The sequence below is a fragment of the Ambystoma mexicanum genome, chromosome 1q (genome assembly GCF_040938575.1).
Source record: "Ambystoma mexicanum isolate Mex_15411 chromosome 1q, UKY_AmexF1_1, whole genome shotgun sequence".
Classification (NCBI taxonomy): domain Eukaryota; kingdom Metazoa; phylum Chordata; class Amphibia; order Caudata; family Ambystomatidae; genus Ambystoma; species Ambystoma mexicanum.
In genome coordinates, this window is record NC_090922.1 from 941,716,377 (window position 1) to 941,731,072 (window position 14,696).

The 14,696-nt window shown below is 42.3% G+C and overlaps 1 protein-coding gene across 4 annotated transcripts in view; it reads left to right on the plus strand.

Moving 5' to 3' along the window:
* Nucleotides 1-14,696, plus strand: part of TTLL7 (tubulin tyrosine ligase like 7) — a 2,250,822-nt gene that overhangs the window by 1,783,522 nt on the left and 452,604 nt on the right. The gene's annotated exons all lie outside the window — the stretch shown is intronic.

Sequence of the window (14,696 nt, forward strand, 5' to 3'; positions counted from 1 at the left end):
GAAGCTGAGAGAATGGGGTATCCCTGAAAACCTACTGACAATTCTGATTGAATTACATAAAAACACGGATATGCAGGTCAGACTGGATAGATCAGGAATCCTTTCTAAATCAATCATGATATCCAGGGGTGTCAGACAGGGCTGTCCATTAGCTCCTTTTCTGTTTAATTTATATGGCTGACCTTGTGAAATGGCTGCTGGAATCGGCATTGGCCAGCCCGAAACAAGGCTCTATCAATGTTAGTTGTCTGGCCTATGCCGATGATATTGTGCTTTTGGATAGGACCCCAGTAGGCCTGCAGAGACCGCTTACAGCTTTACAGTAATGTTTTTTTTAAAACAAATCTTTTATTGTGTCTTAGCCAAAACAAAATCTTGACTTTTTACACATTCATTTTTACAAATTATTACAAAAATCAAGAATTAATTAATAAAGTCAATAAAATCATGAAAAACACTATTCACATATGATCTTAAAATACTAAATTTCCACTAAATTTTTTTTATAAAAATGAGATAAGGAAACAACTGCAATAGACGATAACGGCATGAAATCAAACAAAGTTAGTACCGAAGCAATCCTCAATACAAGCATTCTGCAAATGTACATATGTGGATGAGCATTGTTTTCTCATTGCAACCTTTCTTCTGTTTATTACTTCCCAATGAGATTCAGTTATTTCAAAACATTCGCTACTTCTGCTGTCTCTCCCAAAAAATATCAGACTCTAATGAAACAACATTATGAGCAAATCTTTGAAATCTTTGCAGTCTCAAATACCATGTTCCTGAGCATGTCAATAATAAATGTTGAATGGGTTGTTTTTCCCCTTTTACACATTTCTGGCATGCATCTGACGGAAATGCTACCTTATCTCTAATGTGCTGGATTTCTAATGTTGGCAAAATGTTGAGTCTAACTCTAAGGAAATCTGCTCTAGTTCTTGGATCAGGTGATTTCCTTAAGTAGGAGGGCAGGAAAGATCTGGGTTTGTCAGTTGGAGTAAAAGAGAACAATATTTTTGCAAGTGTCATCCCCTCTATAGTCCTTACCCAATCCCTTCTTTTCATAGATTCTTTTGTTTTAAGGGGATTTTGGATAAGGATTTCCCTATTACTGTCCGATAGTGTTAATATCTTGTTACATTGTTCCCTTAGTTTGTTCAGAAATCTGTTATCTGCTCACTGCAATAAAATTGCGATTTCCTTGTAGAGTCGTAGAGAGATGATACTGGAGGATCAAGGATCAATCTATATACGGAAATCCATTTCCATTCTAGCCAAGCCAGAAGTGAGGTGAGACCAAGTTCATAGCGTATACACACTATTGGGACACAGTTCGGAAGACCAAGCTTTCTTTTCCATGATTTGGCTTCCACTTTGTCCCAATCAACGTCAACACTTTGCAGATTACACTCTAGACCAAAAGGCAAGGTTGGGACTATTTTTCCAATGTAAAATTTTATAAGGGGGAAGATAGAAAATGTACAATATTTTATACGGATTTTCTTAATTTGAGATCCCATATTTAGAATCTTTAGATCTAATATTTACAGTAAATGGGTTAATATTGACAGTAAATGGGTTTTGGTGGGGAAGGCTCTAATATGGGAACAGAAATAAGTTTCCTCGTTTACAATGGTAACAGATTGGTTATCCATATGCCAAGTGAATGCTTTTGTGACTTTCTGAGGATGTTTAAAAATCACTATTTTAGATTTATCGGGATTTATTTTCAGGTCATTTTGTTTTGCAAATTCCGATAAGGCATTCAATAGGCGTTGTAAGCCAATTTGTGTGTGATCAAGGACCACAATATTATAGGCATATGCCAGCCAATTTATCCTCATTGCACCAATTTTTGGACTCACCAGTGCAATCTCTTGCAGACTTTGGAACAGGTCGAACAGATAAAGGTTGAAAAGAAATGGCGCCACCAAACACCCCTGTCAAACTCCTCTTTCTATGCTGATTGCTCGAGATAGATTCCCCGATCTGGTCCTCCTGACTCGTTCTGGAGGAATTCTAAGAGGGGAGTTAATGCAGGATTCCAATATATGTTTATTATAATCCAGTTCTGCATGAAAATTTTCCCCACCTTTCTGCTCTAACAATAAAGATACCTGCAATATCCCCCGAAAGCTGTATAGAACCAGAAAATGCCTAATTTTTGCATGCAACGCATAGACCGCCAGACGGACGGCCAAAGCCTGATCCCACTGCCAATTGATGATATGTAGAAAAGCCATCTAAAGCAAAAGATGTTTTTAACCATGTTTCCTGGAATAATATCCGGTCAGAGTTTCAAAAATATAACTCTTCGTGGCATCATTGCTAAAGGAGTTATGACCCCGCGTATTCCAGGATAATGTCCTGATCAAATCACTAAATAGAGTTCTGCTCCGGAATACCTAGCTCGTGAAATACTTGCAAGACAATTTCCAGTACCATCTCCGAAACGTTAGAGGGTGTAGCCAAAATCTTCGCTGTACTTTGTAGATTATGTCTTGTCTCTTGATTTGCAGGTCTCGGGGGTTTAATGTCACTATATTTGACAGTTCCCTTGAAACCCCTCTTTGCCCATTGCACTTTGGCCCCTAAGATTGTTTCCAGTCCCAGTCTTGATTTCAAAACCACCTCAACAATGTCTGTGTTAGGAATATGTGGTAAACTCACACGGCCTGTATCAAATGAGGTAAAGAATTTTAGATTAGAAATACATTTAATTTCCGAATGTATTGTCGTACGATTCAACTGGGTTTTTGAATTACTATGCTTGGTCACTCTTGACAAGAACAATTTTAGGCTTTGGATTTCCTCCTTGTCTTTATTTCCTATTTGTATCGGTATATATTCCTTGGTTCTAGACAGTAGAGTGATGCCCATATAATTTTTTCAATTTCTTTGCTCTTCTCCATTAGATCCCTCTTTCTCTAAGAATTGTCAACCAGTAGCCATACTAGGTCTCTGCCCCACTCCAAGTGGTGGATTCGGATCGCACTGTAAATTCTGATCTTTTTGGCATTCTATTGTGTGGACTTCCAATTACCCCTTCATTTCTTCCCTTTGCTTAGCCTTTAAGAAGATTAGGGCTATCTATAAAGGTGGTTTATAAGGCTCTGTTTGGATCCCTACTGTGTTCTTTATTACTTCTGATTCAGACGTCGGGTTACCCGACATCGAGTCCTTTTTTGGGCATGTTGTTTGTTTTTTCCCCATCTCAGGGTTGGCACCCTTTTTTTAATTTCTTCGTTGGTCATCCACATTCGCCCCTTTCAGGTTTCAGATGAAGCGATTAGTGTCCACACTCTGATTTTTCTCTACTTTTGTTTGACCATTGGCCGCTTTTGGGTCACTTTGAAAGTTTGTTACAATGTCCTTTTGTTCTCTGATCATTTTTTTCTTCGCTTCTTTGTCTTCTCATTTCATTTCTTCCGTTGAAGGTTGAAGCCTCAAGGTTTCTACCAGGACTGCTTCCAGCAGATTCATTATTGATTTTAGCAGCTTTGCTTCCAGTTTTCCCAGCCATTTAATCTGGTCCGAGGGTAATGCCTCGAGTGTGTATAATATTGCTGGAACCAAACTAACGTTATAGATCTAAAGAAATCCAGCGATGTTCCGCCCACCTTTGTTCTCTATAAAGTTCTTTATAACCAACCATCTTTTCCATACTTTTTCATACACAAAATCTACTAGTGCTGTTAATGACCGCTGCAGACCTCTTTAGGTCTGGTCAAAAATTATGTCGTCTGCATAGGACATGCGAGTGATCCTAATTCCATCTATCTTGGGAGGGAAATTTAAGCATTGTACAGAATTTGGCCCAGCACGTAGCCCTGCTTTAAACCTTGATTCACACATGTGTTTTTGATTGGTGCCAATCTGAGCTGGGACACACAGTCACTGAGGTATTTATATACAGAGATTGAATAAAATAGAGCAGTTGTGGATCTATGCCCCACTTCTTCAATTTTCCCCACAATTTAGATCTTGCTATCAGGTCAAAAGCCTTGGAAAAGTCCACATAACAATGCAAACCCACACCTCGCCCTTTTGCTTGCGAGGAAATCAAACATTGCAGAGTGGCAATATTTGTTAAGGTGTTATATGATTTTCTAAAACCTGTTTGGAAAGTGCCTAAGATGTTTTTTTCCTCTAGCCAATGAGATCGTTATTTGAGAAGTAAATTAGCGAAGAGTTTTTGACGGGAGTCCATCATTGCCAATAGGCGCTAGTTTGATGGCTCCAGTCTAACTCCCCTTTTAAATACAGGCACTAGTGTAGATTTTAGCCAGCTAACAGGAATATCGCCAGTTTGAATTATGTGCTGGAAGAATACATTCAGGACCCTTGCCCACACCGTAGGATTTTCTTTAAATACGATGTTGGGGATGCCATCTGGACTAGGGGCCCCTGATGACTATGATTTCATAATCAATCTGACTAGGTTTACCTCAGAGATATTGGGCCTCATTACACGGTAGGCGGTAAGGGCACCGTTACCAGTAAACCCTTACCGCCTTACTGCGAGGTCCCTTTGCGGGAGCCGACCTTAACGGCTGGTTTTATCAACCGTTAAGGAACGGGCCCGCTAAGGGACCTTGGTGCTAATTACGGTACCGCAATTTGCGGTACCGTAATTAGCGCCTTCCCCATTCCCATATGGGGGCGAAAATGGGAATGGGGAAGTGTCTTGGTGAATGGGGAATTACCACCCCCGCTCACCTTGGAGTAGGGCAGTAATTCCGCCATCCACCAAGGCAGACACGGTAAAATACCGGCGGCAACCATGGCGCTAATAGTGCCATGGTTACTGCCTACCGCGTAATGAGGCCCATTGACTTTAATGTTGTTCTCGAAGCAAGGACTGTCCACCCAACATTCATTATAATCCTCAGAGTCATGGTATGGCATTAAAATTGATGGTACATAATATAGGGCCTGAATGTAAGATATCCAGATCTCCTGCGAGATAGGATTCAACTCCTGGGGAGAGAAGGATTTGCGAAGGTCATTATAGTAGTGCCAGAATTTTGTCACGTTATGAGTTTTCAACTAGTAGAACAATGTTTGGCAGTTTAAATTTCTTATTGACAATTTGTGAGTCTTATGCCAATTCCTGTACTTAGTTAACAAACTTTTCAGTGCAATATTTTTGGCCTGTGGATCTAATTCACAGTTTGCTCTGACTTTCTTACGCTCCTTACAATTCTCAGCAGACCATCTAAGGCAGTTACCTTGAAAATCACAAGTGGGTGTAGTGAGTCTCTTATCTGTCAGCAGATACATTATAGGATATGAATGCCATCCAAGTACACCATTGACACTTAGCTTGTTACAGGGAAAAGTAATGTGACTAAAGCTTGTGTACAAAGTAGGGGTGCAGATGATATACTCAATATAGGACAGGTATAATTGCCCTTGTTATCTTTAGACACAGGGGAGTCAAGGAATCTCAGGTCGAAAAAGTCCACAAACTTAAGCCAAGAATCAGTGCCCAGAGTTGCAAGGGGAACCTCTAAGTGCCGTTCCTTTTTATTAGATTCACTAGGGATCGTGCAGTCCACTGTGAAATTGCAAGGGACACTATGTTCTGAAAAGGTCTTGTTTGTCGCCCACCCGGAGCATTAATGATCAAAGTGTCCATACTTTTATCCGGTAAGGTGATTTTTCCAAAGTGGAGAAGGGTGTCAATTCCAGGTGAGTCTTGGCACCTATGGCCAGACCTCCTCTAGCACGCCCTTTCTTGGAGGAAAGGGCCTTTTCGCACAGTATATAAAACCCATCAATGGCAAGATGTTTTTTGCAGTATGTCTCCTGCAACATGAAAACATCTACCTCGTCTAGCAGTTTTTGCCCTTGTGTGTGTACCAAAAAAGAGCGGAAACCCCTAGTGTTCCAAGAAAGCCCACTGAGCCCAGTTGAGCTATCCTTTGGTCAGTTGGCCCCTCTTTGGGAGCATTCCCAAAGCCAGTAGTCAGTTTGGCTCTTGGTCTCTTTTGCTTTAGTACTCTGTATTTGTAGTGCTCGAAGAGCCTCCCACTCAGAGTTCTCCAAGAGGACCCATTTAGGTGACTGTGGAACATGAACTTGTCTGGTTGGTGGTCCTTTTAATTTTCCTGCAGGCGATTAAAGTGTATCCTAAGTCGAGATGTCATTCTGCGTGGGTTTTCAACAGGGCCACCATTAATGGGGAAGCAAACTCCACTAACGCCCAGTTTGTTGAACTGCTCCACGAAGGAAGTTCTATTTTCACAATGTCTGTGGACTGTATCACTTCGAAGTGTGGTATCTGTTTAAAGATAGACAGAACAGTGCTCCTATTCAGAAAAGGGCTGTTGGTAGTTGGACAGTTTTCCTCCAGGATAGTCATAGTGCCCATGTCTTTTAGGGCATTAGGATGGATAATCGGATTGTTCCATCTGAGGAACAACTGGCGTAATACCCATTGGTGTTAGCTGGTCAGATTGAAACCCATCTGTAACAGGACCAGAAGATGTTCGAATTAATTACAGGTTGATTACTTTGGGTCACCTTTTTAAGCAGAGGCCACTCTGTTTGCTGAAACACAGGGGTTTTCTTGCCCCCGATCATCAAAGGGCCATTCAAAAAGGCTTGCCGGATATGTCTGTCAGGAGCACGCTTTTGGGCTAAAAAACATTTTGAACTGTGATCAGTCCTTGTTACTTGTGAATCATTTTGCTTTCTCTCTGCAATTTTAGATGCAGATTTAGTCAAATCAATAAATGGCTGTGTTGTTGGGGCATGTCTTCTATTTTTTAGAGTGTTTTTCAACTTTGTTGGGCGGGATAAAGATCTCCTCAAAATCCCAACCCATAGTGGTTGATTTCAAATTTCTTTTGGTGCAAACCAGTGCTTTGCTTTCCTTTTGTTCTGATCTAGCTGGCAAGTTATTTTCGTCGCAACTGGTTTGACTGGTAGCATCCTTATTCAAGTCCGCACCTCAAATGACTCTGATACTATTTTTGCTAGTACAGCGAATAGAGCTAACATTTGCAGCATTAGAGTCTTGCCGGCGAGTTGTTCATCCATGAGTGATGACAGTTTCTGTGATTGAGCTTGTATCCTATCTATTAGCGTACTAACATTTCTATGATACTCTGCTTTGTGTTCCGTGGTGTTTTCATGTAATTGTGCATCTTCGTCCACCGCGCTAGATTCAGCTGAGAGCGAGTTGTTGGAACAGGAAGCAAAAGCCGCCATGTTCGGTGTATTTGATAAGTTAATGTCGTTCACATCATCCATGTTTTTTTTCTGTTCTCAACAGTTGCTCAGCCCCCAGTGATGCCCTTTTCAAATTAACAACCAACTTTAGCCTTTAGTTGTTATTGTCTATAGCCTCTGACAAGGATACTTCTGCTTCTTCACTTATATAATCTGAGGGGTAGCTCGGGTCGGGCGGAAGCTTGGTTTCAAAGAACGCTGTGATTGCTGCCTGTGTGGGTGAGTTAAGGAGTTTAACAGGGCTGGAGCCCTGTTTGCCACCTTTGTGTTTGAGATAACGTTTGTTTTGTACCACAGCACAGCATAGTGTGGCATTTCGAGTCATTACTTTGCATATATACAAGCTATAGAAAACTTAATCTCTTACCTTAGAGATAAATCAGCTCGAAAACGCAGTAGGGGATGAGAGGAGGTGAGATGACACGAAAACTACAACCACCCCCTCCACTTGTCCCCACAGTCCCAGAGTTGAAAGATGATCCTCTTTTCACTCTGGGCTTGCAGTGTAAATGTAATATTTCATGGCAGATATGCAAGAAAGAGATCCTACGAAGGGTCTCCAGGCCTCAGCAGCGCCTCTGCCGTAGCTCCATGATTTGAGTATAATCTGCCGCCCTTATGAAAATATGCTTTAAAACCTTAATGGTGCCCGTTGTCGCAGTGGGACGTAAAGTGAATAAGCCTCCAAATCAATTCGTATCACACAACCTAAGCTATGCAAGGCTCTCTTGTCACAGAAACTTATAGAGGGTGACTGTCGCAATCAGGTGCAGGGGTGCAGTCAGGTCCAATGGTAGTAGTCACTGCGATGCACACCCAAACACCAAAACCCTCGGCTCACTCTGCTGCGCCCTGCTTCTACTGGAGCTTTAGAAGGTGGTCTGCAGAAATGCTGGAAATGAATGACAGACTACAGTTGAGTCACTGCTTGCAGTCCGTGTAGCAAGGAGAACAGAATAGCCAGGCCAAAGACCCCCTCAATGTTGAGACTTCCTCCAAGAATATCCCCAGGCGTCTTGCCCTAATGTCATTCAGTCCTTGACAGCCCAAGACCATGTGCTCCATATTTCCATGCCAGCAGTACTTCCTTTGTGGGGAACAAATGTAATCTTTCTTTTATGGCTCAATGCCATTTTTACTAAAATGTTAATTGCTTCTTTACTGCAGCATTTTCATTAATGTGGCAAATTGAAAGTAAAGCATTACTAAGGTTAATTTTGGTCACTCACAATGTGCATTTCCTTTTTTCGACTTGCAATCTGATTTTACTTCTCAGCATACTGTGTTTCAACTGCAAAAAGACACGCACTTTCCTTAATACACTGTTCCTTGTGTCATCTTCGAGCAAGACACACATTTTGCCTCACCAGCCCCTTTTGTTGTGTTACGGTTTGGGTTTTGTGTGTATATGTCAGTTTGTCTTTTCCAATTAGAACTATGTACTTCAAATCAGAGGCCTAACCCAGCCTTTCAGTTATATCATTCTGGCTATCATTAAAACCCACAGATCATATCAACTCTTGCCTCCTAGTTTCTATATCTGTAATGTCTTTGGGCTTAAGCCAATGCTGATTACAGGTTTCCCCCAACTGACATCTCTTATCAGGAGAATTGCACCATATCTGTCCTCTTGTTCTCTATCTGTAATGTATATTTGGTCGGTATTCAAAACCTTCCCTTAATGGTCCCTGTGCCTGTCGGAACGCCCCGGGTTATGACTCTCACTGAGCCAACCCACGATGTCTCCTGGCATCCCTGACTCGTGGCACATTGCTGCGATACGGTATTGCTTCGGGAATGGCTTCCATGGCCTGTCAACCCCTCTCTCAGCTTCTTTGCTGGCCTCACGATTCCTTTCCTGTAAGTCTTCTGCCTTTCAGTTCGACAGCACCGCTGACAACCTCTCTGCGGCTGCCAGTGCTTTCACAGCATTTCTCGGGAGCCCGTTAGCCCCTTCTGAGTCTCCTGCCACTCGAGTACATCAGAATGGCTAGAGGCAGTCCGGGAACACTGCTCTCCCTTTGCTGGGCTTCGCCCCGGCCTTCTGCCTCTCTCTGCTACTCCGCTTCCCGCTGAACATACTCGGCAGCATGCTCCAGCTTCTCCTTTTACCCGCAGATGATTCACAGATTTAAATGTCCTACTCAGTCTATTGATTGGATAGCAACTAGACCGCACATTCTTCTTGGCAGTACTATTGGTCCTAATTGACTCTTTGCTCCTCTTCTTCATCCCAGTACTCAACAATTTCTGGGAATTGGAGTCCAAAGGATCACAATAGTGTTTTAAGTTGTTTGGTTGAACACCTTTATCAAAATAACAATCATCATAAACATCAGATGTTTGTATGTTTCAGTGGAGTTATCCATATGTGAATGATGAATAAAGTTCTGCTTAAGATATTTAACAGAGGTTGGTTTTAAGACCTCACAATTAAAGGATTTTGAAGAATGACAACATGCCATTAGAAACTCTGGGATTAGGGCTTCTTCTCCACAATAAAGGGAAGAATACTGTGTCTCTCCTGTCAAAGCCATCACCTCTTCCCAACAGCCATCTCCTAACATGAGATCCACCCTCAGAATACCAGCCCCAGGGTCAGGATCAGATAGTGACTGTCTTCACTCTGGCCACATGGGAAGACGCTTTTGGCTGGGGATTAGTGACAACTGCACAGGATTCATCAAAGTACTTAGACAACTGCTCTCCAGAGCAGGTTCCGAGACATCTCAAGGATATTTACTCACTACTGTACAGCCAGGGCTTCTCCCTGAATTTGCAGAAGTCTCACCTTACACCAACGCAGAGGCTGCAGTTTATCGAAGCAGTCATGGAAACTCGGACGGAAAGGCCTTTCTCCTCAGAGGAGAGTCACCAGCATTGCACAGATGATGCACCTGTTCCAGAACTCCATCTGTCTTCCAGCATCTGATTTCCTTATGGCCTCCTGCATTTTTCTAGTGCCAGATACAGGCTCTGAATGCGATCCCTGCAGTGGCTTCTCAGGAGTCAGTGGTCACAATTCTCGGGTGAGATGTCGAATGTCCTCCAGATGTCTTGAGTCAGTTGCTGAAGACCTCTGTTTGGTGGAACAGTCCCAAAGGGAGACTCTCTGTCCGAGCATTCCGACTAGCCGTGATGGCTTTTGCACCTTGCCTCCAGGGAAAGCATGTCCTAATATTGACGGCCAACACAGTGACCATGAAATACCTCACCAAGCAAGGGTATGTGCGGTCATTGCCACTGTGCAGGGATGCCATGTGGTTAGGGTTGTAGTTGCTGGAGTACAATATCTCTGTCTCTACAACACATCTGGCCAGGGTGGAAAACGGGCTGGCAGATGCTCTTAGCAGGCAGAGTGTGGTCTCTCACAAGTGGGAGAGTTTCCCAGAGATCATGTTAGAGATCTACTACCGGTGGGGAACCACGACGCTGGACCTGTTTGCGACAAGAGACAATGCGAAATGCAGACAGCTCTTCTAGAGGGAATTTTCCCAGAGGCGGAAATTGGGGGATGCGTTCTTGGTGGAGTGCGTCTTCGACATCCACTATGTATTTCCACTAATACCAGTCATCCTGTGGTTCTCAGGAGGTTGAGGAGGTTTTAGGTCAGCCTGATCTTGATCGCTCTGGCTTGTGTGTGGAGGTAGATTGTGTGTGGAGGACCTGGTACCCATACCTTCTGGAGTTGGCTGTTTGCCCACGCCGCTCTGACTTCTTCGGAGGTCAGACCTCTTGTTCCAGTCAGAGGGCAGGGTGCTTCACCCAAAACCAGGCCCTCTAAACCTACATGAGTGGCTCTTGAGAGGATAAGGTATAAGGACTGGGACCTAAATGACAAGGTTTTGGAGGTGTTGCTTGCTGCACACAGACCTTCCACTATGCGGCTCTATGCATGCAGATGGTGAAAGTTTGAGATATGGTGCACGGAAGAGGGGGACAGACTGCTTAGCATGCCCAACATCCACAGTCATTACTGTACTTGGCTAAATTGGGCCATTAGGTGGGCATGCATAAGGGCTATCCGGTTGCACTGTCTTTATAAGAGGACAACACAGCAGGGTCATTTTTTTATCTATACTGGTGGTAGCCCAGTTCTTGAAAGGTCTTGTAAATATGTTTCCTCCTGTACTGTTTTTTGAACCATTTTGGGATTTGAACCTGGTCCTGTCCTTTTTGATGGTGATTCCTTTTGAGCCTTTGCACTCTATTCCTGTTAGACATGTCAGTGAGCTTTTAAAGAGAAGGTGTCTCTGAGGGTCTAACCCAATTTCTTACCGAAGGTGGCTTCAGTGTTTCATAGTACACAACCTATGGGGCGCACAGTTTTCTTTCCGCCCCCTCAGCCATCCAAGGAGGAGGAGCGGGTTTACAGGCTCGATCCCAAGAGGGCGCTGAGTTTTTACTTGGCAAAAACTAATGCCGTTAGGTGAGATGATCAGCTCTTTATTGTCTTTTCCCAATCCAGATGCGGGCAGGCGATTACAAAGCAAACAGTTGCTAGATTGTGTTGTGCTACCAGAGACAGATAAGGAAGTGCCACCAGGATAAAGGGCCCACTCTACCAGTTACGTAGCAGCCTCATCATCCAATCATAGTGGAGTACCATTGAGAGATATTTGTCAGGCCGCAACCTGGCTTTGCTGCATACTTTTTCCAAACATTACAGTTTAGACCTGGCTCGGGTCAGAGATGCCTGCTTTGGTAGGCAGCGCTGCAGAGTTTCTTGGTGTAGCTTCCATTACCATCTCCTACTAAGGGCACTGCTTTGGGAGTCTATCAAGGTGAGAAATCTATGGGAGAAATCAATCCGTTGAAGGAGAAATTACTTACTGGTAATGTTCTTTCTATGGATTCTTCTCCCACAGATTCCTTATTGCCCTCCCTCCTTACCTACCTTTGTATGGAAGCTGGCGATGGATACGTTAGTATCTCTGCTTTCTTTTCTCTCATTGAGTATGGTTGAGAGGAGAAGAGTTGCAGTGCTCAATAGAAAATGTGTAAAGAATATATATGCCTTTGTGGTCTAGTTAGGGGCACGTTTCTTAATTGGCTTTTCGTTTCTCACAAAGAAATGATGAGAAGAGATGTTTTCAGTGCTCTTCGTTTCAGTGCACAGGATATTTCTCTTGAATGCTCAGCTCAGGGAAAAAAGGTGCAGAACTGAGGTAAGGGGGCATAGTGTGATGGCCGATGTCAAGGAGGGTGCGGTCGAGACACGAGGAAATCAAGAGATGAGGTTGAGCCGCACTATGCCCCCGGTTTAAATATTCCAAGCAGCTGACACTGAGGGGATAATCTGTCAAAATTAAGAATCTGCAGGAAAAAGAATCCATAGAAAGAACATTACTGGCAAGTAATGCATCCTTTTGGCTTAAGTACTTACTTAGGGTCCCAAAAGCAGGTGCAAAAAACATGATTTTTAAGGGATTTTGAAAAAGCTTTCAATAGAAAATATTTACAACACTCCCTTTTGTATGTTCGGATCATAAATAAAGGCCCATAATTTATCAAAACTCATCTTCTAACAGAGAACATAATAGTTTTCCAAATATATCTTCTAATGAGAAATAATTTCCTAGTAATTTCTCATGCAGCACGTATACCTCAGTCACAATAATTCTGAACACATACCTTCGGTCAGTAACTATTTGATTTCATTACTCCATATTAATCCTTATCTATTTTACAAAGTATATTATTTGCAGGTTAATATTAAAATTCTGTATGGATTGAAAAAGAGAAGATTCAAAAATGATGTTAATCCCTTCCTGGCACACATTTTGCACACTTTACAAAGAAAACGTAAGTATTCTGAACCTTTCTATGCTTCCCCACAAAGAACTTCTTTTAAGAGATCATGGTTATGTTTAATACGTGATTTCCAGAATCTTTCTAAACAACCCCTTATTCTGGTTTCAAGCTGGAATTTCATTAATGATTTCTCTACAAAAATTGACAGCCAACAGGACACCCAAGTTAATTACGCGCTTGTATTATTGTTAAATAATGCTTATCTAAACCGTTTTTATTTGCAGAATCCACATAGATTTAATAATTTCTTTTTAAACTAGGCTTGTCAGCTCATTTGTGAAAGCCAGCATGTAAACCAATAATACTCTTTCCCACGTAATAGCTAACTCCATTATTAGCTTGTTTGTTATAGCAGGCAAAAAAGCACTGGTATTTTGTGTCCTTGGCAGACATGTTGGAATGTACTCATAAATAACATAAGCTACTTATGTTTTAGAAATAATGTAGTGTTGATTCAACTGACCCTATTGTAAGAGCAAACATACAACCACACTCCATGGCCTCTCCACAACAGGCTGCATCAAAACACTGAGGGGAAGGAACTGTAGTCAGACACTGAAAACCTATCCAAATTCATAGATTTCTTTCAAAACGTATACCCAACTGACCTCTGAAAACAAGTCAATTATCTAGATGAGATCCATCTTCCCTTGCTGTCGAGGAACTTGAGAGCCCCATCGTGAATATAGAAATCCTTGTGGTTATTAAACCTCACAAACGCCATGGACCTTGTGACTTCACAGATACCTCTTGCATATATTTCACATGTATAAAAACAGTGTCCTTTCAATTTTGTATTTTCTGTAAGATTAAATATTAATTTCCCCACGTGAGTTCTGCCCTTCTGTCCAAGTCTCAGTCCTGTTCCACATCAATGGTGGCAAACCTGGATTGCGCACACTTAATGTTTGCCCTAATAAACGGTTGCTTCGTTCTCTCTATAAGCTTTCTATGGAAACTCACAACAAATTTAAATCATGTTGCTTACTAGCAAAGGTGGTCCATTCTCTGCAGCCATTTTCAGTAAAAGAAAAGCAGACAATAACTGGGTTTTAAAAAACTACCAAGTGCTAAGTTGTCTGATGATTAAGCATTACCAAGAGGATGGCCACCAAGAGGTTACATAAGGCCTTTGACTACACTACAACAAGGTCTAGCAACTCCTACAAGACTCCATTCATGTATATCCTAGTCTCCCCATTACCCAGGGGCAACTCTACTTCCATGATGACATGCAAGCACGCCTTGTGCCTGATTATGGGCCTTTGTGAATGCTACATTTGCTCTGTTTTAATTTGTAGCAGTTTCGCACTTGCCTGACATGATAATCACGCCGTTGCGTATGCTTGCTAGGCTTTGCTACTGAAATAACACACTAGATTATTCAATCAAATCAAACTACACACCTTCCAACAGTGCGTATGGTTTCCTCTTGCCTGGATAATTTTTCCAGAGGACTGTGCCTCTTTGCAAGATTTGGAAGTATAGGTTTGCAGGCTGTACATTTGTGTTGCTCTTCTAGTAGATGGCTCTGTAACTGTGTAGGAACACATTCTTCCATGTTTACTGTTCTTTTCTGCTAAATAATGAATGGATATTGTGCACTCTGCAACTTTGATGTGCGGTTTTTGTAACCC